At 37.2% G+C, this 27,117-nt stretch overlaps 1 protein-coding gene and 1 pseudogene across 1 annotated transcript in view; one reads left to right on the plus strand and one right to left on the minus strand.

The window, feature by feature from the left end:
- Positions 1 to 20,294, plus strand: part of LOC134390826 (putative peptidyl-tRNA hydrolase PTRHD1) — a 67,845-nt pseudogene extending 47,551 nt beyond the window's left edge.
- The window catches only part of SUGCT (succinyl-CoA:glutarate-CoA transferase), a 723,725-nt gene that overhangs the window by 468,669 nt on the left and 227,939 nt on the right, over positions 1 to 27,117 (minus strand). The window lies entirely within an intron of this gene.

Consider the following 27,117-nt stretch of genomic DNA (forward strand, 5'->3'; position numbering starts at 1 on the left):
AAATAAATGAGGGATCCTTTGTTTCTACTCCCAAGCCAAATGATCATTGTAAAAATTCAGAATTCTCTCAGCTGTCATTGAATATGAATGAGCACCAAAAAAAAAAACAGTACACTTTGCAATATTATTTACTCCTTTAAAAACTTCTCAAAAGACTAGGACAGTTTTTTGGCATACTTATCCCTGAGCTATATTTTTATGACTAAATTACAACTTTCTGAATAAAAGGGACTAGTATAAATTAACTCAGAACTTAACAAACTCTAACCAAGTTGCTCTCCAGTTAACCTAAATAAACTAATTTACTTTCCTACAATTTCCTTTAATTTTCACAATTAAAATCTGCTGTGATAGCATTATAGGATTTCACATATTGAAAAAGACATTTCCTGGGCCGAGCCCGTGGCGCACTCGGGAGAGTGCGGCGCTGGGCAGCAACGCTCTAGCTGTGGGTTCGGATCCTATATAGGAATGGCCGGTGCACTCACTGGCTGAGTGCCGGTCACGAAAAAGACAAACAAACAAAAAAAAAGACATTTCCTGATAGTAAAAACATTAATTTTGGAAAATATTTTCTACAATAAGTAACATTGTTATTATAAGAAGCAAAGTAAACGTACTTAAATATGTATGTATTAAAACATTACATATTCAAATACTAATTTTAAATCAAGAAACATTATCTTGATGGTAACGAAAAGGCAAAGATATCATTCTTACTATAGAAAAGGAGAAATTGAGGTCCATATTCACATAACACATCTCCCATCACACTTATATCTTCTATCACTTTAAAAACAGTATAAAACACTTGAACTGGTTATGTTTGTCTGGGGAGAAGATCACTGTATGCACGTGACTGGGACTCTCTTACTTATTCCAGCCATTAGTAAACTGACCATTGCTAATTTTCTAAGTTTGCTTTTTTTATTGGTTATGAATATTCATGAGATACAAAGCTGGTTGTCACCCCTCATGCCCATAATCAATAAAAAATACTTGTAGACATTAGGAAAAAAAAAAAAAAAAAGAACCCAGGAGTAGGCTTACTTAAACTCTTCTGATCTTGGGGATTGACTAGGGACTGGGCTCTCATCTCTTTGATTTCCTGTGCAGTTTGCAGGAAGGTGATGAAGTTTAGGTTTGTGTTTTAGATGATGAGGAGGACAAGAAATTTTGAACCCCACACCCCCAACTCAGCACACCAGAGAACTTTGCTCTTACGTTTCAGACTAAAGCCCAGCTAATTCTATAATGATACCAGAATTAGGCATAGGAACCTCTTATTTCCAGCATTGCTGGGGCACATCAGTAAGGACCTGGCAGAGCATAGGACCATACTGAAGAGCTTCTGTTGTCCTGAGAAGGATTTTTCTCTACAAGTAGCTATGCTGTCAAAACACCTATTAGAATTTCCTGTTGGGCAAAGTTGCAACTAGAGCCTTCTCTGAAGGAATGTCTTCCTCAGGCTAAAAAATGACTACAGAAATATGACTACAGAAGCCACTGCCTCAGTACCCACTCTTGAACAAGGCATCAGGAGCCTTGACTAACAAGTGAAATCAATGTCACCTTCCATCCTTTATTTAGGATTGTGGAAAGTTACTCTGTAAGGAACCTCATCAGCTCTAATTCTTCATCTCTCCAATGAGGAAACTCAAGCCCAGTGAAAATGGGCAACTTGCTCAAGGTCACCCAGAAGTGGAGCTTCCTGAGATCTGGCAAGGGGTCCTTCCACTACACAGGACAGTGCTTGTGTGTCTACTTCAGTCCCTAAGTGGCCTATACAGTCCACGCTGCATTCAGTCCCTGATTAAAGCCAGGGCAGTTCCTTTTCCTGATCCCTCCCTTATCTCCTTTTCCTATATTGTTAAAACCAGGAAAAGAAAATTCACAAAAGAAAAGAAGAAGTGTCCAAGAATGTAATGCACTATTCCATCTAGACTGATTACATTTCCTCAGCCAGCAAGCCAGTCAAAAAGTACACCCAAGAGCAGACGCTACTTCCAAAACTAATCTTCAAAAAGATTAACGGGGCATGTTCACACTGTAAACTCAACCTGTTTGCCATACAAAGAAAACATGAAAATATGCTTGCCACCAAACTGCATCAAATTAGTTCCATTCTCATATGAAGAAACTGAGTAGAAAGAAGTTGTGAATCATCTAAGCATATTAAAAGAAACAAGGGCAGCGTAAGACAAATTTTGTTTTAGCTACTCTATCCTGTGTTTGAGTCACAGTGACCTGTTTGGGTAATATAAACAATCCTCCTGAATTTTAAAATGGCTCCTCCATTTTTCTACTTGTTGTAACTTTTCTCCTTTTGCCCAAATACTGACAGTTAAAAACACAGTTATTATTCCTCCTTTGCAAATGCTATTCCCCTCCCCCTTTAGGTTTGCACTCCCTCTACCAAAAGTCACTGTTCCTGAAAGTAACATAAATAACTTGTACTCTATTCAAGTATGTGGTGCATAAAACAAGTCTTATTTTATCAGTGAACAAAACTTGCATGAGATTCTTTATTGACAGAGGATTTTAATATTGCTACGCTTATCTACTTCCTTATTTTTGCACAAGGTCAGGAGAAAAAGCACTTGTATTTTTGCATAAGACCTAAAAAATTATGGGAAATGACAGCAAAAAGAAAATCATTTTAACATATAGTTTATAGTCATCTACTCCTCAAAGGCAAAAGCAGGAACGTGGAAAAATACATGTAAGAATGAACACAGTACATGAGGAATAAGGTTACAGTTTAAAATATTATAAGCAACACAGATATTGAGACCTGATTATGCCTCCATGCACATAATCGGATCTTGGGTTGCCTCTAACCTATTGGAAATTAAGTGAAGTGCAGCGCGAGGTTTCCAGTAAAATGTCTCTGGTGTTCTCGCCTAAATCCACAGAAGACAGTAGCCCTCATCACTGAAACCACACATAAATCAGGATGTTGGCAGTGCTTGCTCTGTAGAGTCCAAAGCTTAAGCTGTTTGGAGACTGAACTTCCACTCACCCTAAAGAGGGTGAATCCTACCCAATCAGGATGAAGCAATCAGAGAGACAGAGATTTTACAACCAGAACCATTTATTGTTATTCTTATTAAAATGTACGTATGAATTCCCATACCAAAAAGAGAAAAGCTAGATATATTTTCAGAAGTGGATTTTTAAGGAAGAACAGAAAGAAAGCCAATGCAAATAATGATATATGAAAAACAAAGAAAAATTTCAGTGTCTTCACATTGGTATATTGTTATGGGGATTTATATTTCTATCTTATCATCAATTTTACCCTCATGGAAGTTTATAAAAAGAAAAAGAAAATGCTTGCTTCTTAAAACACGAGTTGCCCTTCTTAACTGAAGCAGTTGGTTTCCAGGCCATAGAATGTAAGAAAATACAGTAAGAGCAGGCAGCTTGGTTTTCTATTTCAGCCATAAACTTAGTTCCCATAATCTTCTCTGTTCACATCTTAAAAATGAAAACAGATGATACCAAATCGTCTCTACGTCTCAGACAGCTCAAAAGAAAGACTGAAGCAGAATCACAGAATGCTTAATAGCACAGGTTCCTAACTGTGTGACCTTAGGTAAGATATGTAATGTCCACATTCCTCAGTTTCTTCATTTAAAAAACAGGAAAATAATATCTATTTCATAAAGAACTTATGAAGGGTAAGGAGATAATCCATATAAAACACTGGCACATAAACACTCCATAAATATTAGCTATTACTGTTATGAGTGCTCACTGAATGTGTTTTTCATGAAACAATTCGGAATGTTTGGTGCCAAAAAAAAAAAAAAGTAAAAACCAAAAATATTAAAGGGAGCAACCTGATGCATTTAAAAAGGCTACCAGAAAGAAATAAATTAGAGCATGTTTAAGAAGGACTCCTAACTAAACAACAAGAGTATCCAGATAGTTGGGATAGGCTTTTCCTTAGGGATCCTTCTTTGCTCAAATACTATATATATATTTACCAGGTTGATTTCTGATCTTGATTTATAGCTCCTGTTATTTCTGGTCTTATGTAAACTTCCCTTCTTGGAAGAGATTCCCTATTTTAGGTTACTACACTAGTTCTAGCTAAAATCAGGATTTGGTCATCATGAGTCCACTTTCCTTAGGATTTAATCACTCCTTAGATTAACTGAATGGCCAACTCCCAGACTGCAAAATTGGAAGTGCAAACCCTGGAGAATAAAGAATCTTTAACTACCTTTCCTAAACCCTCAGAAGTTTAGTTTATCATTCTCTGCTTGGGCCCCAACAGTGTCCTGCATAAGATAATTAATTCATAGCCTCTCACACTTTATTCCACTTCTGAGTTTCTTGCCCAGTCCTTAGTATCTGACACTTCTACTTTATAGGGCTGTAGAGCATGTGGAGGGAACAGCCCTTCTCTATATCATCTCAAAGTCTAGCCCTATTGCCACCTAGTACATAACAGGCCCACCAAAAAGTTTAAGTGATTGCACAAGGCACCAATGTATTCTATATTGTCATACAATGATTTTTTAGGTTTAGTGTAATAAAATCCCAAGTAAATTTTTTACCAGCTGGTCATGAAGTAAAATTCTCCTTTTTAAGAGTAGATAGTATAATTTTTTAAAAACATATCTGAGGCTTTATGAGATACAGGCTAGTCCAGAGGGGAAAAAAATTAAATCAGTTATCTTTCCTTAATGTCAGAAGTTAAGAAAAATCATTCATGATTGACAAGAAAGGGGTTAATCACAGCTAAAGATTAACATGAAGATTAAAGAATATAAAACAAAAGCATTTTAGCAACTTCAAAGAGATTAACTGGGCTGCTTTTTTGATGATTAATAGCATTGGAGAGTTCCACCTGGCTCTGTTCAAACCTATTCAAGTATAGGTGCAAGTAGCTGTTCCCCTCCCACACCCCCATCACTCCTTCAGTGTACAGGTTTACACCCTAAATGTCTGGAGAAGTAGATTAAGTAGATTAGGAAGTAAGCAAAATGCAGAAACATAGAAATGCATCACACCTGCTGAAAGTCAATAGAATACATGCTGGCAGGTGGTTAGGTCTTTACTTAATGCCAGATAGAAGAGCAGTTCATACAAGCCTTTGCCATAGGCAACATGCTAATACATTCTGCTCAGATGCAGACAAAAGTTGGCTCCCAAGAGGTCCCCATCGTTGTTGGCACTGGGAAGGCTCTAGGTCTTAACTCTGCTCCTGTTCATGATTCATCATTAAGAGTCCTATCTCTTCATTCCTCACCCCTGCCCCAACTCTCCTGCCTCACCAACCTGTGGAGTCTTATCTGTTCTTGGTGATGAGATGCCTTTTTCTGCCTCATTGTTTATAACGGTCATTTGTTGTATCGGCTGCCCAACTTCTACTCTTGTTTCTTGTGGCAATGGTACCCCAATTTTTTTCAAGTTTTTCCCTCTCCCATTGTCAATTTATGCACTTGGGTAAAACTGACTCCACCCCTTGAGAATCTGAGAAAGAAAATGAATTTTAAAAATTTAATCTTCACATACACACTCTTTCAAAAAATAGATGAAGACACATTTCCCAGCTTATTTTATGTGGCCAACATGACACTGATATCAAAAGCAGACAAAGATAAGAAAATGATATAATAAACCAATATCTCTCAAGAACATAAACATAAAAATCACACACACACACACACACACACACACACACACACACACACGCAAATTGAATTCAGCAAGTTATAGAAAGGATTGTGATCTTGTAAGGTTTACGCCAAGAATCAAGGTTAAAGTTGTTAACATAATTCACCATACTAACAGAATAAAGAAAATCCACATAATCATCTCAATCGATGTAGAAAAAGCATTTAACAAAATTCAACACCAAGTCATTATTTAAAAAAAAAAAATCTTAGCTAATTAGAAATAGAAGGGTACTTCCTCAATCTAGTAGATGAAATCTATGAAAAACCTACAACTAACACCACACTTAATTGTGAAACATTAAACCATTTTCCTCTAACATCAGGAGTGAAGTAAGAATGCCTGCTCTTACCCTTTCTGTTCAGCATGGTACTGGAGGTCTTAGCCAGTACAATAAAGCAAGAAAAATAAGTTAATAACATACAGATTGGAAAGCAAAAAGTAAAACAGGCTAGTGTGCTAATTTCATTATCCTGGCCTCTCTGTTTAACGACAGACAAATGAACCAAATCAGGCCAATAAGATCCAATGAAAAACAATCCCTGAATTTTGGTATGAAATCTCTTTTCTGCTGTGCTGTCTTTTATTGTGGTAAAGATACTCAAGTTTCTGGCATCCCCCATACGGAGCCTGAGAATAGAACTACCCCTTTAGGGACAGGGCCTGAAAAAGATCCTAGTGACATTGAGCCATGGTTTGAGGGTAGTTCTATGCAGGGACCTTTTACTTATGTAAAATAACAAATTCTGTTTTCACCTTAAGTCAATTTGGGTTAGGCTTTCTGTCACTCATCAACTAATAGTCCTAATTTCTTCCTCATATTTTCTTTCATAATTTAAATCGCCTCAGGTGCAAGACCTTTGAATTATTTCACTTCTGGGTTTTCTCTCTTCCCTTAGGTTTAATGCAAAATCTAACATAAGTAGGTAATATAACAAAATACAAATTAGTACAAGTAAATATCATCCTGTCACATCTATGAAAAATAAATGTAATATGGTGGAAATTTTTTTAAAAAAAACTCCTGAGTGGTGAATCAAAATCAGTCCTCTGTAAACCTCTTCACCAGTGCCAAAGGGTGACAATGTAGCTCCACCTGTTACACTCCTTCTAGATTCACTTTCTAAATTTTACTGCAATGGCAGTGAAATAGTAATCAGACATGGCAGATTTGTGCAATGTAGATGTATAAACATTTATTTTATTTATACCAATTATAACCAAAGTCATCAGGAAATATGAGAAGTATGTAGTACATATTAGATTTTCAAGCATGAGAGCTCATTTTTATCTATAACCTAAGATCATCCCCTTATAATTCCATCCTTTGTTTATTGCACACATCCCTCCAAAACTCCTTCTCCAAAATGATGCTAACTTACCCACATTTTTCCCACTCTGATTACTCTTTGGTACTTTTGCCTACAGCTCTTGTCATTATAATATCATTAATATGAACATTGGGCCTAATAATTGAAGTAGCAAAGTATTCTTTGCTAAGACCTTAGCTCTATTTGATCAAAATGTCTTCAGTTGAGGTGGCCCAAAACAAGACCCTATTTGTTATGTGATCCTGGGAAGCACAATTTAGGGAGATCTAAAAAGAATATCAGGAAAAGAGAAAAGCCAGTAAAGAATGTGTTAATCCATTATGGTGACATGTACCTTTTCATGTGGTGATTTCTTCCTTGTTATAAATAAGGAGAAAATTTGAAGAAAAAAAAAAACATGTGTTAATCATTAGGTTACTGTTGTGGCCAACTGAGACTCAATACCACTGAGGACCTTCTGATGAATCACATATAATACACCTCAGAACTATCTTATCAAGGAATAGAATGGGCAAAGGAACTGAATAGGCATTTCTCAAAGGAAGATATACAAATAGCCAACAGACACAAGAAAAAATGTTCAGCGTTACTCAGCATCAGGGAAATGCAAATCAAAACCACACTGAGATATCATCCCACCCCAGTCAGACTTGCTATGATCAAAAAGAGAATAACAAACGCTGGTGAGGATGCAGAGAAAGGAGAACCCTCCCATGCTGCTGGTGGGACTGTAAATTGGTACAGCCATTATGGAAAACAGTATGGAGGTTTCTCAAATAACATAGATAGAACTGCCATATGATCCAGCAATTCCGCGTCTGGGTGTATACCCAAAGGAATGGAAGTCATCATGTCAAAGGGAAACCTGCACCCCCATGTTTATCACAGCTCTATTTACAATAGCCAAGAGTTGGAATCAATCTAAATGTCCATCATCAGACAACTGGATAAGGAAAATGTGGTATATTTTACGCACAGAATACTACTCTGCCAAAAAAAAGAATGAAATACTGCCATTTGAGCAAAATAGGAGAATTTAGAGAAGATTACGTTATGAGAAATAAGCCAGGCACAGAAAGAGAAATACCACATATCCTCACTCATAAGTGGGAACTAAAAAATTTACAAATAAATTTTTAAAAAGGAAAGATACGACAATCACAATAATAAGTTGAACTTTCTAAAAGAGAGAACAGAACTAAGGTTAGCAGAGATGAGAAGGGGGAAGTAGAAGGGGTTTAAGGGAGGAACTGGTAAAGGGCCAAGAAAAATGATTACATTGTATATTGCTAATAATTATCCTAATTTGAGCATCAAAAAAATAGAGAAGGTGAAATATTTCACCACTGAACCCCATACCTCACTGGTTGAAGGTCACCCACGGGGACATGAAATCCCTGGCATTTCTGAGTTGTCTTGTGTGGGCTAAACAAGAACCTGTGATAAGGAAGTAAGCTCTCAGTCAGAGATTCTAAGAGACACAGATGCTTGAGGTGGGAAACTGTCAGTGAGCACAGGAACCGTCTATCATATCTGCAAGAGAACTCAGTGAAAAGAAGGGGTGAGAATGGGGCATCGACAGCGTCAATTACACTGTCCAACTGTGATTTCAATTCACCTCATCTTCGGGATCACAAGAATACCAACATTCTTCTTTTTCCTTCTCATTATCTCATGGATTTCTCTACAGTCTCTGCACACCTCTTCATTCATCTACCTACCTTACATATTTCTACTTTTAACCTAGATACAATTCCCTTATTAAATATAATATATTCCCCTTTAATCAACACATATTATCCAAAACACAAAAGAAACTTAGGCTTCTTATAGTGTCCCTTTTCTGACAAATCTGTCTTTCGTCTCCTCAATAATGATCTTCTTGAAGAAATAGGAACATTAACTTTTGAGAATTTCAAAAATAAAGAAGACATAGTCCCTGCTCTCCAGCTGCCTAGCAGAGGAAAGAAGTCAAGGTCACAAATAACTAAAACATAAGGCAAAATGAGCTAAGTGCCATAAGAGAGGTACATACAAAGTGCTTTGAGGGCTCAAAGGAGATAAAAATCACATCTACTTGTCAGGATCAGGAAGGATATGTGAATGAGGAGGCTTGTGAGCTGAGCTTTGAAGGATGCATAGGATTTCATCAATAAAAGGTGGCTAGAGGGCTATCTAAATATACAGAATATTATAAGCAAAGCTGCAGCCACAGAAAAATGCATGCTCCTTTAAGAAACAGTCTGGTCTGGCTGTAGCATAATGTACACATCAAAGAAGTGTAATGGGAGATATGGCTGGAAAGGAACACTCTGCATACATTTTTAACCATTTCAGTAATCTACCATCAGTGTTTCCAACACTTAAAAGTGGCATGACATTAATGCCTAGGGTGGTAAGGTCTATCTGCTGTATATTATTTTTTATATCAGTTTAGAATTCACATTTTTAAATTTCTACAAGATCAAACTTGTTGAAAAGAAATGGAAAAAGTCAGAGGGGTCATTCCCTTATGGTCATATAGGGACAGCATGAAAGTTTAAGAGCCTATGACCTTTTTTGTCTTTGTCTAAAGAAAGAAATGATGGTTTGCATTTTACAAAAAAGGTAGAATGAGGTCATAAAAAAAATGAATGAACAAAATAAGTCAACGCTTAATACTCCCTTCAACAGGTGCCTGAATCCACACATATATGTGAGTTTAAAGGAAATTAGCCAAAATAAATAATGTGGAATATCGATGTTAAACACATTTGTACGCATGTGGTTTTTCTCCACATCCTTGGGGAATTAACATTTTAGTCTTGTTGCAGTCCCATTATTAATCTTATTCTTACCAGAGTCAAATGAGAAGTCAGTCAGCTAGTGTAACAACTGAAGCTAAAGGGAAATTGGTTCTTTTTTACAGGACAAATACTTCAGTTCAGCTTAAGGACTGTTTCAGTTCAGCTTAAGAAAGTCCTAACGGTTGTTTCATCAACCCACAAATACACAGTTTTAGTCTAGTTCTTATGAACACACTATAGCATGCGTTAATTTACATCTGAATATCAGTTAGTACTTTTCAGAGCACATTCCCATATATTTAATATTTGGAAAATTCCAGAAAGAAAATTGGCCCAAACATTATCCTCATTTTACAGATTAAAAAACAAAGGTTCAAAAAAATTGACTTCCCCGTGTCAGTTGTAGGTTTTTCGAATCCCATTTCTTTCCAATATACCTGAAATAAGCCTCAGAAGCAAGTATGATTTGTTATATAATTCCCTTTTTGAATCTCTACATTGCAAAAGAAAGGTGGGGTCACTTCTTTCAGTAATTGTCTCACAATGAGTATGAATTCTAGTTTTTAGATATTTAATATGCTTCCATGGCTTTCCTCTCACAAAGCAAAGCTAAAATGATCCCTTATGTGATTTTGGCTTTAGTTCTCTGGAGTCTCAAAAATGTCCTTTTAGAGGTGTTTGAATACATTCAAGGTGTTTCTGAAAGAAAAGTTTGGCCCTACCTCTAAGAACTATACGATGCCTGTTTTGTACAAAGACAGATCCTCTAGATGTGCTAGAATATAAATTAAACTTCATTTTCATAACAGAATATCAACTTTCCACTTGTATTTCTAGGACCTAAAGCCAGACTATCCAAATTGTTACGTAATTCAGAACACCTGGATGACAGCCTCTTACCACAGAGTTCTCCTTAAATGCTCTCAACTTTCCAGTAAAAGGTCACTGAGACAACAGGAGGAATGATGAGGCTCCCCTATATTCTGTGCTGAGTGGGAATGGGGGTAATATGGCCTAGAGCAGATAAATGATTCTCAAACTTGAATCTGCATGCAAATCGCAAGGGGATCTTGTTAAAATGCAGATACTGATTCAGTAGATATGAGGTGAGACTCAAAATTAAATTTCTAATTAGCTCCCAGGAGATGCCTATGCTGCTAGTTCAGGACCACACTTTAAATAGCAAAGGTGTACAGCAAACTGCAGTCCATCTCTATATAGCTGATGAGATAAGAATGGTTTATACATTTTTTAACAGCGGGGGTGGGTGTTTTAGCCTGTTTTGTGTTGCTATAACAGAAATACCTGAGACTGGGTAATCTATACAGAACAGAGGTTTATTTGGCTTACGATTCTGGGACAGCTGCATCTGGCACGGGCTTCAGGCTGCTTCTAGTCATGGAGGAAAGCGGCAGGTAGCTGGTGGGTACAAGCAGATCACATGTCGAGAGGAAGAGAGAGAAAGAGAGAGAGGAGGTACCAGGGTCTTTTAAATAACCAGCTCTCACGGAAAATAACAGAGCGAGAGAACTCACTCAGGAACCCCACCCCCAAAGAGAGCATTAATCCATTCATGAGGGATCTGCCCCCCATGACTCAACTCCCCTACAACATTGGGGACCAGATTTCCACATAAGTTTTGGTGGGGACAACACATCCAAACTCTATCGGTGGAGAGGACAAAAAATAATAATATTTCATGACATGTGAAAATTATAGGGAAGTCAAATTTCACTGTCCACAAATAAAGTGTTATTGCATTATTCTCAATAGCCAAGATATGGAATCAACCTAAGTGTCCATCAGTGGATAAGTGGATAAAGAAAACGTGGTATGTACACAATGAAATACTATTCAGTCTTGAAAGCAGAAAACCCTGTCAATTGAAACAACAGGGATGAACCTGGAGGACATCATGTTAAGTAAAACAAGCCAGACATAGAAAGATATTTATTTCACACTATTTCACTTATAAGTGGAATCTGAAAAAGCTGATCTCATGGAAGCACGCAGTAGAATGGTGGTTACCAGGCACTGTTGGGGAAAGGGGAGGTGAGGCATTGGGGAGATGCTGGTGAAAGAATACAAAATTTCAGTGAGACAGAAGGAATATGTTCAAGAGATCTATTGTGCAATATGGTGAAAACAGTCAATATTGAATACTTGAAAATTGTGTAAGGCAATAGATTTTAAGTGTTCTCAAAAACCACAAAAAATATGAGATAGTGCATATGTTAATTAGCACTTGATTTAACCATTCCACAATGTATATCTATTTCATATCATGTTGTACAGCATACATATATATAATTTTTGTCAATTAAAAATAAATAATAAAAATTTAAAAGAAAAAAATTTTATTGGAATGCAGGCATGCTTATTTACTTACATTTTATCTATGCTCATTTTGCACTATGACAGAGTTAAGTAGTTTTGACAGAGACCGTACAGCCCACAAAGCCTAAAATATTTACTGTTTGTCCTTTTACAGAAAACATTTGCTGATCACTGGCCTAGAGCAGTGGTTCTCAAACCTGAATGCATAGTTGAATCACCAAAGGAGATTTGAAAAATACTGGTGAGGAGAGTCTGATGTCACCAAGATGGCAGAATAATCTCAGAGTCGCTCTCCCCCACCAGAGATCAACTTACAAGTACAGAAACACAAAAACTGCCATTCTGAAATAACTGGAATTTGGAGGAAAAGGAGAAGAAACATGCTGAGTCCGTGAAGGCATGGAGAGCCATGGTGGGCGGAGGGATCATCCTGATCAGAACCAGTCAGAGAGTCCCCAGGCTGACAAGATACAAAGCACAGAGCAGCTGCCTAGAGATGGCAAAGCAGCAGCAGCACCATTTGTGTGAAGCTACTTGAAGTCAGCAGCAGAGAAGGGTGTGATGACTGCCGACAAAAATAATAATAATAATAGTAATAATAATATGTGTGTGTGTATACAAACACAATTTCGAAGTGCACCATCCCATTTCCCAGGCCATCAAAGCTGCTTACAAAATTCCCCTGCACCCTCATAGTAGGGAAGAACTGCAACCAAAGGGAGGAAGGAATCACCCAGAGCACCCAGAGGTCTGTGAGTCTTCATGGGGGACTCATGTGGGGCCTGTCCCATGGGAAACATTTGCAATGCCATGAGGGATCCACCAAGGGTGCATCAGAGAGCAGTGTAGGTAGCTGATCTCCTTCCAATCAGCACGGGTGCCACACAGTGGAGACTGGTCAGTGCAACAGAACTGCAGGAGGCAAAGTTTTCAGGAAAGACTCAGTTCCAGGCCAGAATTTACATATAGCTCAACTGCATTTGTGGCAACCACAAATGACCCAAAAGTGACTAAAAGGCTGACAATTAAATCTGGTCTGAACAAAAAGTTGGTCCCAATCTGAGAAACAACAGCAAGGCAGCAATCTAGTTCAGGCACAGAGTTCAATTTCCCATGCCCACAGGAAGTTCCCCCCAATCACGGAATTTACCACAGGGCAGCAAATTAGTTCTAGTGCAGGGTTTAAGTGGTGATGGTACTATTAATCCACCACTGAATGAAAAAAACCACATACCAGAAATAATGTTCTGATAATTGAGCAGTAAAGGTCTAACACCATCAAAGAACATCTATAAAACTTGGAAGAGGTAGCCATCTCTTCAAATGCATAGACATCAATGTAAAGATGCAAAGATCAAGAAAGAACAGAGAAATATGATACCATAAAAGGAAACAAACAAAATACCAGCAAGGACCCAGAAGAACAGCAGATTTATGAAATGCCTGACAGAGAATTCAGAATAAACCTCTCAAAGATGTTCCAGGAGTTACATGAAAATACAAATAGAAAATTCAGTGATATTTGGAAAACAATCCAGGATGAGAATGAGAAACTTGACAAAGAAATAGAATCAAATAAAAAATCAAATAGAAATTCTAGAAATAAAACATACATTATCTGAACTTGAAAACTTGATAGACAGGTCCAACAGCAGACTTGATCTAACAGAGGAAAGAATCAGTCAGCTCCAAGACAAAAGATATGAAATTATCCAACGAAAGAGCAAAAAGAAAAAAGAATAAGAAAAAATAAAACAGAATTGCTGCAATTATCGGACTCCATCAAGCAAAATAACCTGCATAACTGTCATTCCTGGAGGAAATGGAAAAGGAAGAGATGGAGAAAGCTATCTCTTTTTAAGGAAATAATGGCTGAAAAAATTTTTAATGAATAATTTACGGAAACAATGGCTTAAAATTTCCCAAGTATGGAGAAAGATTACAGCATCCAGGTACAACAAGGTCAGAGGTCATCAATCAAATTTAATCCAAAGAGAAATACCCCAAGGCGCATCATAATCAAATTGTCAAAAGCAAAGACAAAGAAAAAAATACTGAAAGCTGCAAGAGAAAAGAAACAGATAACATACAACTGACTCTGATATGGTTTTCAGCGGATATCTCAATAGAAACACTACAGAGCAGGGGTGAGTGGTATGATATATATTCAAAGTACCAATGAAAAAAGACTGTCAACCAAGAATTCTGTATCCAGCAAAACTAACCTTCATAAATGAAGGAGAAATAAAGACTTTCCTAGACAAACAAAAGCTAAGGAAATTCATCAACACTAGACCTGCCTTATTAGATATGCTAAAGGGAGTTCTCCAATCTGAAAGAAGATAATGCTAAAGAGTAACAAGAAAACATCTGAAGGAATAAAACTCACTAGTAAAGTTAAGTACAAAGACAAATTCAGAATACTCCAATGTTGTAATGGTGGTGAATAAACCACTTATATCCACAATATGAAGACTAAACGACAAAATCTATTAAGATAATAGCAAATAAAACAACTGTATAAGACATCAGCAATATTAAAAGATGCAACATGAAACAACAAAATGTCAAAAAATGGAGATAGGGATGTCAAAGTGTAGAGTTGACTCTTTACTTCTTTTTCCTTAGCAATCAAAGGTAAGTTGTTATTAGTTAAAAATAATCTGTTATAACTATAACATGTTTTTTTGTAAGCTTCATGGTAACCATACCACAAAAATCTACAATAGACATGCTAAAAATAAATACTGAGAAAACAAAGTATACTACTAGAGAAAACCACTAAATCACAAAGGAAGACAGTAGGATCGGAAAAAAAGGATCTACAAAACAACCAGAAAAAAAAAGTAAAGTAACAAAATGGCAGTCACAAGTCCCTATATATCAATAATAATTCTAAATGTAAATAGATTAAATTCCTCAATTAAAAGACATAGAGTGTCCAGATGAATTAGAAAACAAAAACCAATATGCTGCGTAAAAGAAACTCACTTCACCTATAAGGACACACATCAAATGAAAAAGAAGGTATGAAAAAAGATATCTCGTGCCAATGGAAATTTAAAATACATCAGGAGTAGCTATACATATATCAGATAAAATAGACTTCAAGCCAAGGAAAGTAAAAAGAAAATAAATAAAACAAGGAAGAAGCATTATATAATGATAAAGGGATCAATCCAATAATAGTATATAACAATAATGAATATATATGCACCCAATACCAGAGCACCCAGAAATACAAAGCAAATACTACTAGACCTACTGGAAGAAACAGACCTCAATACAATAATAGTTGGGGACTTTAAAATCCTACTTTCAGCAAAGATCATCCAGATAGAAAATTAACCAAGAAACATCAGAGTTAATCTCCACTCTAGACCAAATAGACCTAATGTACATTTATAGAACATTTCATACCAGGGCTGCAGAATACACGTTCTTCTCAGCAGCACACAGAACATTCTCTAGAGCATACCATATGTTAGGTCACAAAACACATCTCAACAAAGTTTTTAAAAACTGAAATCATATTGACAGATGTTATTCTTAAACAATTTAAAAAGCATGAATAAATGAATGAACTAAAAACAAAAACAAGAACAGAAAAACTAGTAGTATTGCTTTACCTTAAGTGTATATTAAAATGAATACTGTTTGGTCCTTTAATAAAAAATTTGCTTAATTGTTAAAAAAAAAATCAAAATCATATCAACTATCTTGCCTGACTGCAACAGAATAAAACTAGAAATCAATAAAAGAAGGGGCAGTGCTGGCCAGGTAGCTCATTTGTATAAAGCATGGTGCTGATAACACCAAGGTCCAGAGTTCAATCCCTGTACCAGCCAGCCACAAAAAACAAAAGAAAGAAAAAGAAAAGAAAAGAAGGGACATTAGAAACTGTACAAATACATGAAAAAATTAAACAGCATGCTCCTGAACAATATATGGGTCAAAATGGAAATTTTAAAATTCCTTGAGACAAATGAAAATGAAAACACAATATACCAGAACATATAAAACATGGCAAAAGCAGTTCTAAGAGGGAAATTTATAGCAATGAATCCCTACATCAAAAAAGACGAAAGACTTCAGATAAACAACTTAACGCTTCACCTCAGAGAACTAGAAAAACAAAGAACAAACCAAACCCAAAATTAGTAGAAGGACAAAAATAACAAAGATCAGAGCAGAAATGAATGAATTAGAGATTTAAAAAACAATGCAAAGATAGATGAAATGAAGAGTTGGTTTTTTCAAAAGATAAACAAAATTTATAAACCTTTAGCTAGACTAATGAAAAGAAAAAGAGAGAAGACTCAAATAAATAAAATCAGAAATGGAAAAGATGTTACAACTGACTCTGCAAAAATACAAAGGATCACAAGTGACTATTATAAACAACTATACGCTAACAAACTGAAAAACCTAGAAGAAATGCATAAATTCCTGTACTTACCAATAACTTACCAAGGTTGAATCATGAAGAATTAGAAAACCTAAACAGTCCAATAATGAGTAGTGAGATTGAAGAAGAAATAAAAAGTCTCCAACAAAGAAAACCCCAGGACCAGATGGCTTCACTGCCGAATTCTACCAAACATTTAAAGAAGAACTAACACCAATTCTTCTCAAACTCTTCCAAAAAACTGAAGCGGAGGGAATACTTCCAAAGTCATTCTACAATACCGGCATCACCCTCAATATCAAAACCAGAAAAAGACAAAGAAAGAAAACTGCAGACCAATACCCCTAATGAACATAGATGTGTAGATTACCAGAGGCTGAGAGGGAAAGTGGGGCGGGGGGAGGGAAAGTGGTGGATTAAGGAGTTCAAAAATATGCTATTTACTCTAAGTGAATCAATATACTGTATATCCATGAATTGAAACAACACACTCTACCCCACAAATACATAACAATTACATGTTAAAATGAAAAAAAAAATTGATAACCTAATCACACAAGATCAGTTAATCCAGAATATCTGGGGGTAACTCTGGCTTCATTATTTTTTTAAAGTTCTCCAAGTGACTCCTATGAGCAGTCAGCTTTCAAAACCACTGGTATAAAGGAAATATTCTCTTCCTACCCATCTCAGCACCTATAGACAAAGTCACCAAAGTCAAAGCTTATAGTACAGGTCTTCAACTATTCACAGCTTATTCCTGCAAAACCTCTACACTGTTGTCACTACAAATTAAGATACAATCCCTACAACAATTCTTTGGTTGCATTTTTTCTTGTTGTTCTTAACTCCAGCACTTCAAAAACTAGTATAAACCTTCATGACTCTCTTCATCTCTCACCACATTCTTTTTCAGGAGTTGTCATTGCTTCCTTCTTCCTCCAGATTGCTGAAACCAGTTGTGCTATCACTGAACTAACACATATGATCTACACATGATCTATAAGTAAACCCATCTTCATTACTTTCCTTCAGGAAAGAAATGGCTCTGTAGACCCTCTGAGAACCTGTAGCAAGGTTCACCCTTTGCCTATCTCTTTATGCCAGCCCTAGGGCCTCATCTTGGACCTACCCATTAGTTCTACCCTCCCCTGTATCTCTAACTTCTCCCTCTGTGGCTTCCTTTCACACAACTTAGAAACCTACTAAATTCTACCACCTCAAACCACCCCTCCCCTAAATCCACCTCTAACTACTATTCAACCTTCTCCCTTTATTATCCAAAATACTTGAAAGAGAATTCCTTACTTGCTGTGTCAATTCTCAGCCTAACATTACTTCTAAATCCAGTGTGCCATGGTTTTTGTCAATACCATTCTACTAGATATCTTCTGACAAAAGTCATCAGGTATCTCCATTGCCTAACTTAGCAGGCATTTTTCAACCCTTATTTCACGACACCTCTCCACAGCACTGCACACTGTTAAATCATTTTCCTCAAATACTGTTTCTCTGACACCACACACTGATGGTTCCCATCATACCTCTGATTATTCCTGTTCTCTGTCCTTGGTGCGATCCCCATTCTTCAACCAGCCTAGGTACCCCAACCATCTGCAGCCCACTAATGTTATTTGTGCCATGATTTCAGTCATTCTAATGGTTGCACCCACTATAGATGCTGATGATTCCTAAACCTGTTTCCACTCCAAATCCCTGCCCAAAATATCAGACTCATATAGTAAATTTCTTTTGACTGTGAACACTTGACTATACTAAACCCAATGTGACTCAAACTGAACCCAGTTTATCCTCTGCCTGACCCTCTTCCTCTATTTCTCTGTCTTAACTGGTAACTCTACAATCCACTCAGTTATATAAGCTGAAAACCTGGCACATATTGTTTAAACCTTTCTCTCTCTCATCACCCAGAGCTAAGCATCATTAGGACCCGCAAATGTATACCTTAATTACATCTCAAATGGATCCTTTACTACCACTGACCTAATCCACACTCTTCATCATCTTTCAGATGGAAGACTGAAACTGGTTTCCTTACTTGCAGTTCTGCCTTCTAAAACCATTTCTTCACCCATTTAAGCATGATTTACCTAAAACACAAATATTACCATGTCACTTATATGCCTGAAACCTATCAGTTTCTCTTGATCATATAAGATAACGCTCAAGCTCTTCAATACAGATTCTCCAAAATGTGGACCTTACCCCTCTGGCATCATCCCCCCGTCTCACTTAATACTCTCAGTATACTACAAGTAACAGTACTAAGATCCCCTACTTGCAGAACCCTCTATCTGGAATTTCTTTCTTCTCACCCCTACCCACTCTACCCACCTCAGACACACTTTTAGCTAATTTGCATACTTTAAGACTCATGTTTCCCAGGCTTGATTAAGCGTCCACCTCTGTATGTTCATAATAGCCTGTGTATTTCTATATTATTCATATCAAAATGCAGTAGTTACAAGAACTGAATAATCACAGATCTAAATTCAAATTACTGCTCCAAATCTTTCACCTAGGGAAATTGTGCAACTTTAATTCCTCAGTTCCTTCATATATAAAATGGGAATACTATTCACCCTATTGCTTTGTCATTAAGAAATAATAAAATAAAGTACTTAGAATATAAACTGATAACTAAAAAATTTGCTCTGACCAGGTCAGCTAAATTGTAGTGCCTTGGAAATCTGGGATAAGCCAGCAGTCACATCCACATGTCCTGGAAAATCTAAGACCATTTCCAGACATACAGGCACCAGAAAAAGTAATAAGATAACTTAGAATTCTTCTTGTAACTCTTACCCTAAATGTCTGCATGAAGGATGTAACCTAGTAGCAATTGAAAATCTATATATGTGTACTAACCAATAGAAAAACTGATGTGATGATTAGGGGCTCTCTCTCTCTCTCTCTCTCTCTCTCTAGGGGCTCTCTCTCTCTCTCTCTCTCTCTCTCTCTCTCTCTCTCTCTCATTTCTCGGGGGACCTAACCTATGTGTTTCCCCAGCTGCAGTCCACGCAGGCTCAATAAATTCCATGCTTATATGTTCAGCATCAGCTTATTTTAGGGCAACAAAACTGACAGAGGGTGAGAACCCAATAAATTAGAATTGTAGATCTTATTATAAATGTTTGTTGCTGATTTTAAAGTCAGAACCCAAAACTGTGATTTATATGTTCGGTAACTCTTCTTCCAAAGTCTTACTTTTGCAAAGGAATCTTTGTAAAATATTTTGACATTTTATCTAATTAAGTCAGTCTTTTTAGTACTTAAAACTACCTCTTCCTTACAAAAAGAAATTATCTTGATACACATTAAAACAATAACAAGCAGGGTGAGGAAGATGGCGGCCTCTGAGGCAGAGCCTCAGGTCCTGGTACAGTACTTGGTGTGACGAAAAATTCTAACACAGGCTCCATTCACCTGGCTGGCAGGTGCATAGGTGGTACAGGCTTGTCACACAGCCACTGTGACCTTGCACATTCACCACAACCACACACCGTGATTTACTTCTGGAAGCTGGGGCACATACGCAAAGTGGGCCTTGAGGCCCCAGATGAGACCACTCTAAAGAACCTGGCTGAGACCCTTCAACAAAAGAATATTGACCATGTGCTGTGGCTTGAGAAGCCAGAGAATATCGCCACTTGCATTGCGCTCTGTCCCTACCCTAAAGAGGAAGTAAATCTGTATTTGAAGAAGTTCCGATTGTTCTAATGACTGCTGCTTTGATGTATTTCAATATCAGCTGAATCCAGAAAGAGCATGCCATCCATCCCTAAGCCTCATCTACTCCTTTCAGTTGTCAACTTGCTCTTCCCTTTCAGTTATGACGGTTTCTTGAGGGTCAGCATATGGTCATATTAAAGTTGTCAGTAGTAAGTCAAAAATAATAATAATAATAACCAAAAAAGAAAACAATGACTTGCTAATGAAAACAGAGAGGAGGAGTAGCTTTTCTCACAATAAATGAACTCAAACAATTTTTTTAAGGTCTTAACTGGTAAAAACATGAATACTATGAACCATGAATGACTTTTTTGGGGGGGAAAAAAAAGATCCCTTCTAACTAAATCATTATGAATTATCCACACCCAAAATAACAGGAGATCCTGCTTTTATTTTACTTCAGAGCATGATGATAGGAAAATATAAAATGTGAAGTTCTACAAAAAACATCTGCTAACTTAAAAAATGTTAAAATGTTCTAAATTGTGTTGCTTTCAATGACTTGCATTGAGTTCAATTCCAAAGCGAAAATTTCCTCATTATATTATAAGCCTGTTTATTATTCTAAGGACAATAAAATACAACCCATTATAAAAGTACCCACCAGTCTGCTTCATTAAATGTCTGCAATTACAGTACTTTTTCAGTAGTCTGTAAAGGGGATCAAACAAATATATACCAAGTGTAAGCTCTCTACTCAACAGACTTAGACAAAGATTCATTTTTCAGCCTTAACATTTTGATGAGTTTGATTACTTTTAGTCAAAAGCAATGAGTGTGCAGACATGTAGGGTAGAAAACACAGCATAATACTGACCAAGTTTTTAACAGTTAGGTAAATCCAATCCCCACTCTGCTCCACATTTGTGGAAAGGATGCTTCCTTCTATACTTGCAACCAATTCCAACGTATCCACTTACAGTCTATGTTCTCCCTGGCAAGTAACAAATTCTGTAAGCCTCATATTCCTTATCTGTGTAACAGGGATGATAATATCTATCTCAGGAAGATTTAGAGGAGCATTCAGTGTAAAGTACTTATCATAATGCCTGACATATTAACATTATCATCTTACATAGCACTCACTAGGTGCCATGCAGTGTTCCAGGCACTTTACATACATTTATCCCCCTAATCCTTCAGCAACCCTATGTGGTTAGGTACTATTATCATCCTGTAGACCACAATTCTGATTACTTCACAGGACAACAAGACCAGATAAATAAGGATTAGCACTAACCACTCCAGGGGGTTCAGCAAAGAATATAAACCCTAATGCCCTGAGACATCCATTGCATGTAATGTACTAACTTCTCTCCTATTAAACTAGAAACTAGCATCAACAGGAGAACTGAGGAAAACAGTCTTTCAAACAGTCTTCTGTGTTTTTTTGTTCAGTTGAAAAACCCAAAAAGAAAATAAATATAGCCCTGAACCCTGCCTTTGCCTCAGCCTTACTTGCTGGCTATTTGCCTAAGTTAGAGAGCTCTGATTTCCCATGGTGGAGAAATCAGACCTTGGAAGTAGGACAGGATCATTCATTTTTGAAGGAAATATGATACAATATCTATGTTTGGGTGGCAGGTGAATTTATTAAGATAGTAATTCACTTTTCGGTTTTGCTGCTGTTGAATAACCCCAAAAATTGAAACCACATTTAGAAATTTATACTCTCTATTTTGCCTTCTTATATCTCACATTTACCTTCTGAGAAGAGAGCCAGACCTTCTGTACTTCTTGATGGAGTAGACCTGCCTGCAGGGCTAAAGCAAAAGTGGCCGAGAGAGAACCTCCTTTCCCAGCTATAGTTTTTCAGAAATCTTGTGCTATGCAGACAAAAAGAAACCACTGCATTTGGTATGACAGTGAGGAATAAAGGTGGGGACAGGTATGGCACAGACAGCAAGGGAAAGAAAAAGACTTCTCCAAGCTTCATGAAGGGCTGGTCTGTGGGACCTACAAGTAAAGTGATCCACGTTTCCCCCTTGCAGAACTCCAGGAAAGAGGCTAGATCTCCACAGGAAACTAAAGCAAAGTGGCCATACAGGTTCCATTCAGAGCAACTGAGCCCACTACCTTCCCACACACTGGATGACACAACAGCCCCAACAACATCAGATTCCATTAGATTGGCTTGGGGAAAAAGAGTAGGTATATTAGGGGGCTGACTTAAGGGGCTTTGGAGAGGTTGGAAGGCTTTTGTTGTTGTTGTCACAGTGAGTGAGTCTTGGATGCTAAAAACATCCTACAATATACAAGACAGTCCTACAACACAAGAACTATCCCACCTAAAATGCCAGTACACCTCTTGTGATAGAAACTGATAAGACAAGGGGCATCAAAGAGGAAATTAATTTGGACTAAAAAGCCAAGTGTCTCTCCTAGAATACTTTGTTCTGTGCACCAACCCCAGGACCTCGGCCCGACAACTTTGTGAATGAGACAGAGCACCCCATTATGACTGAGATTAAATTCCCTTCAAGCTAGTGGGTTGGGAACCCAGAGGTGGATTTAGGCTGATTTAAAAGAAATATATAATGAGATATTTCTTGCACACTGGAGAAGATTGATGTGCCCTATTGGTATTTTAGTTTAAAAGTACAGTGTCAGGGGCTTTCTGAAAGCATGCTTTTTTATCCTGTCTTCTGAGCACCCCTGAGGATGCATTGACATTTTGTCCTGTGAGGGCTCTGAATTGGATTTCCAGGTTGCATCTACATCCTCGTGAAATGAAGAAAAAGAAAAAATCAAGCCATCCTAGTATCCCCAAGGGAATACTCCACATTTCTTTATTCCTACTTTTTTTGTCTGAAAATGGCAGCAGTTTTTAAAGTTTTATTTTTAAGCTATTTTATTTATAATCAATAAAATCTGCTTAAGCATCTGTATATAAATCCATCCCACCTAACAATTGTTACATGTCACAACAAGATTGGCAAGAAAGGACTTTTGCAATGCTATATAAAGTGACACAAATTATTGGTTTCATGAGAAATGTCTACACATCACCTTAAAAGCTAAGTAAACAGCCACTTAAAAAAGTAGAATTAAAAAGGGACTTGATGCATTTTCAATTTTAATATAAAAATAGGTTTGAGGAAAGGAATGAAACACCATCTGTGTAGCACCTTTATCTAAAAATGAAAAAAGCAATATATGATATAATTAATCTTTATACCTCTTTGGAGGTATAAAGCAACACTTGAAGCTTCCATTTGAAGGAAGGAGTAACATGATTCCTTTTGTATACAGGAGAAGCAGCACAAGGAGTTCAGATTTCTTGCCTGAGGACAGAGATCAGTGGAGATGGGCTCAAAATTCTACATGGAGATTAGGACACTAAATGCCATCCTCTTGGGAGCCCTATACCTTTTTTAAAAGATATCACTCACTGAACACTTACTATGTGCTAGGCATATGCCTTAAGTACTCATTTCATTTAAATCTTTCTACAACCCTGAGAGATAGATAAAATTTTCCCTATTTTACAGTTGAACAAGCTGAGGGCAATGACATTTAGTTGTTTACACAGATCACCCACCCAGTAAGTACTGACAGAATCTGAACCAGGACTGTCCTTGGACTCCAATCATAAACTCCAAAGCCCATGCTCCTAGGCCATGAATCTTCCTTCTCTCTTTACCCTTCACACAGTGAGGAGATTTCATGCATGTTAGAATTAATATGGATTATTCAAAGTGGCCATCAAGAACTCTGGCAATGACAGATTGAAATATGAATTAATAGGACTATTTCCAATTACCTTGAAATGTTCTGATCATTGACAAGAGTCCCGACTTTTTCTTCCATACTACCCTATCATTAATACCAATCATACCTTATTTTAATTACTTGTTTAACATGTCTTCCATCTCTATAGATGCTGAAAAAGCATTTGATAAAGTTCAGCACTCATTCATGACAAAGACCCTCTATAAGTTAGGTATACAGGGAAAATATCTCAACATAATTAAAGCCATATATGCCAAACCCACTGCCAATATCATCCTGAATGGGGAAAAGCTGAAACCTTTTCCTTTAAGAACAGGAACTAGACAAGGATGCCCACTCTCACCACTTCTATTCAACATAGTGTTGGAAGTACTAGCCAGAGCAATCAGAGAAGAGAAGGAAATAAAGGGCATCCAGATTGGAAAAGATGAAGTCAAACTGTCCCTGTTTGCAGATGACATGATCCTATATATCGAACAGCCTAAAACCTCTACAAAAAAAACTGCTGGAATTGATAAATGATTTCAGCACAGTAGCAGGATACAAAATCAACACACAAAAATCAGTACCATTTCTTTTCTCCAATAGTGAACATGCAGAAAGAGAAGTCAAGAAAGCCTGCCCATTTACAATAGCCACCAAAAAAATAAAATACTTAGGAATTGAGTTAACCAAGGAGGTGAAAAATCTCTATAACGAGAACTACAAACCACTGCTGAGAGAAATTAGAGAGGATACAAGAAGATGGAAAGATATCCCATGCTCTTGGATTGGAAGAATCAACATAGTGAAAATGTCCATACTACCCAAAGTGATATACAAATTCAATGCAATCCCCATCAAAATTCCAAAGACATTTTTCTCAGAAATGGAAAAAACTCTCCAGACAATTATATGGAACAATAAAAGACCACGCATAGCCAAAGCAATGCTCAGCCAAAAAAATAAAGCTGGAGGCATAACACTACCTGACTTTAAGCTATACTACAAAGCTATAATAACCAAAACAGTATGGTACTGGCATAAAAACAGACACACTGACCAATGGGATAGAATAGAGAATCCAGAAATCAACCCACACACTTACTGCCATCTGATCTTTGACAAAGGCACCAAGCCTATACACTGGTGAAGGGACTGCCTCTTCAGCAAATGGTGCTGGGATAACTGGATATCCATATGCAGGAGAATGAAACTAGATCCATACCTCTCACCATATACTAAAATCAACTCAAAATGGATTAAGGATTTAAATATACACCCTGAAACAATAAAACTTCTTAAAGAAAACATAGGAGAAACACTTCAGGAAATAGGACTGGGCACAGACTTCATGAATACGACCCCAAAAGCACGGGCAACCAAAGGAAAAATAAACAAATGGGATTATATCAAACTAAAAAGCTTCTGCACAGCAAAAGAAACAATTAACAGAGTTAAAAGACAACCAACAGAGTGGGAGAAAATATTTGCAAAATATACATCTGACAAAGGATTAATATCCAGAATATATAAGGAACTCAAACAACTTTACAAGAAGAAAACAAGCAACCCAATTAAAAAATGGGCAAAAGAGCTAAGTAGGCATTTCTCTAAGGAAGATATACAAATGGCCAACAGACATATGAAAAAATGCTCAACATCATTCAGCATCTGGGAAATGCAAATCAAAACCACATTGAGATACCATCTAACCCCCGTTAGGATGGCTAAAATCCAAAAGACTCTGAACGATAAATGCTGGTGAGGTTGTGGAGAAAAAGAAACTCTCATACATTGTTGGTGGGACTGCAAAATGGTTCAGCCTCTATGGAAAATGGTATGGAGGTTCCTCAAACAATTGCAGATAGATCTACCATACGACCCAGCTATCCCACTGTTGGGAATATACCCAGAGGAATGGAAATCATCAAGTCGAAGGTATACCTGTTCCCCAATGTTCATCGCAGCACTCTTTACAATAGCCAAGAGTTGGAACCAGCCCAAATGTCCATCATCAGATGAGTGGATACGGAAAATGTGGTACATCTACACAATGGAATACTACTCAGCTATAAAAAGGAATGAAATACTGCCATTTGCAACAACATGGATGGACCTTGAGAGAATTATATTAAGTGAAACAAGTCAGGCACAGAAAGAGAAATACCACATGTTCTCACTTATTGGTGGGAGCTAAAAATTAATAAATAAATCCACGCACACACACACACACACACACACACACAAAAAAAAAAAAAAAAAAAAAAAAAAACCGGGGGGGGGAAGAAGATATAACAACCACAACTACTTGAAGTTGATACGACAAGCAAACAGAAAGGACATTGTTGGAGGGGAGGGGGGAGGGAGAAGGGAGGGAGGTTTTGGTGATGGGGAGCAATAATCAGCCACAATGTATATCGACAAAATAAAACTTAAAAAAAAAAAAACATGTCTTCCCTGCCAGACTATAAGGCCCTTGAGGACAGGAAAAGTGTCTATCTTCATTTGCCACTAGTCTCGACACCTAGCCCAGTGCCTGGCACACAGCAGGCTCTCAACAAACCTTTGCTGAGTGAATGACTGAGGGTGCCAGGGCGGCCTTGTGAGCTACAGGAAGCACAGCACAGCAGTGGCACCTGCTGTAAGAATTCATTATCAACTACTGGTTCATAATTAACCTATGATTCAAAGAAGAGAAAACAAGTAGAGACTAACAGCAACTAAAACCTCACCTATATACAAAGCCTTTCCAAACTCTTCACAGAAGAGCTAATGGATTCCTCAGAGAAGAACTGAGCATCATTTTTCTCACATCTGGCTTTCTCCATGTTTTATCCATCACACTCCCTAAATTGTATATATTCATCTTTGTACCCCCAGCACTCCATAGAGCCCCTACATATTCAACTTTTCTTTATCCTCTACCCAATGCACTTAGCCTTGAACCACAACAATTAAGTTTGTTCCCCATATTATAATAAAATTAAGGGCTACCACTTATCTATAGTATTTATGTACAATCAAGCCTCAATTCACATTCCAAATTCATTTCCCACTATCCCTCCTTACACATGTTTTAGTGCCATCTAAAGAGAAC

The sequence above is a fragment of the Cynocephalus volans genome, chromosome 11 (genome assembly GCF_027409185.1).
Source record: "Cynocephalus volans isolate mCynVol1 chromosome 11, mCynVol1.pri, whole genome shotgun sequence".
Taxonomy (NCBI): Eukaryota; Metazoa; Chordata; class Mammalia; order Dermoptera; family Cynocephalidae; genus Cynocephalus; species Cynocephalus volans.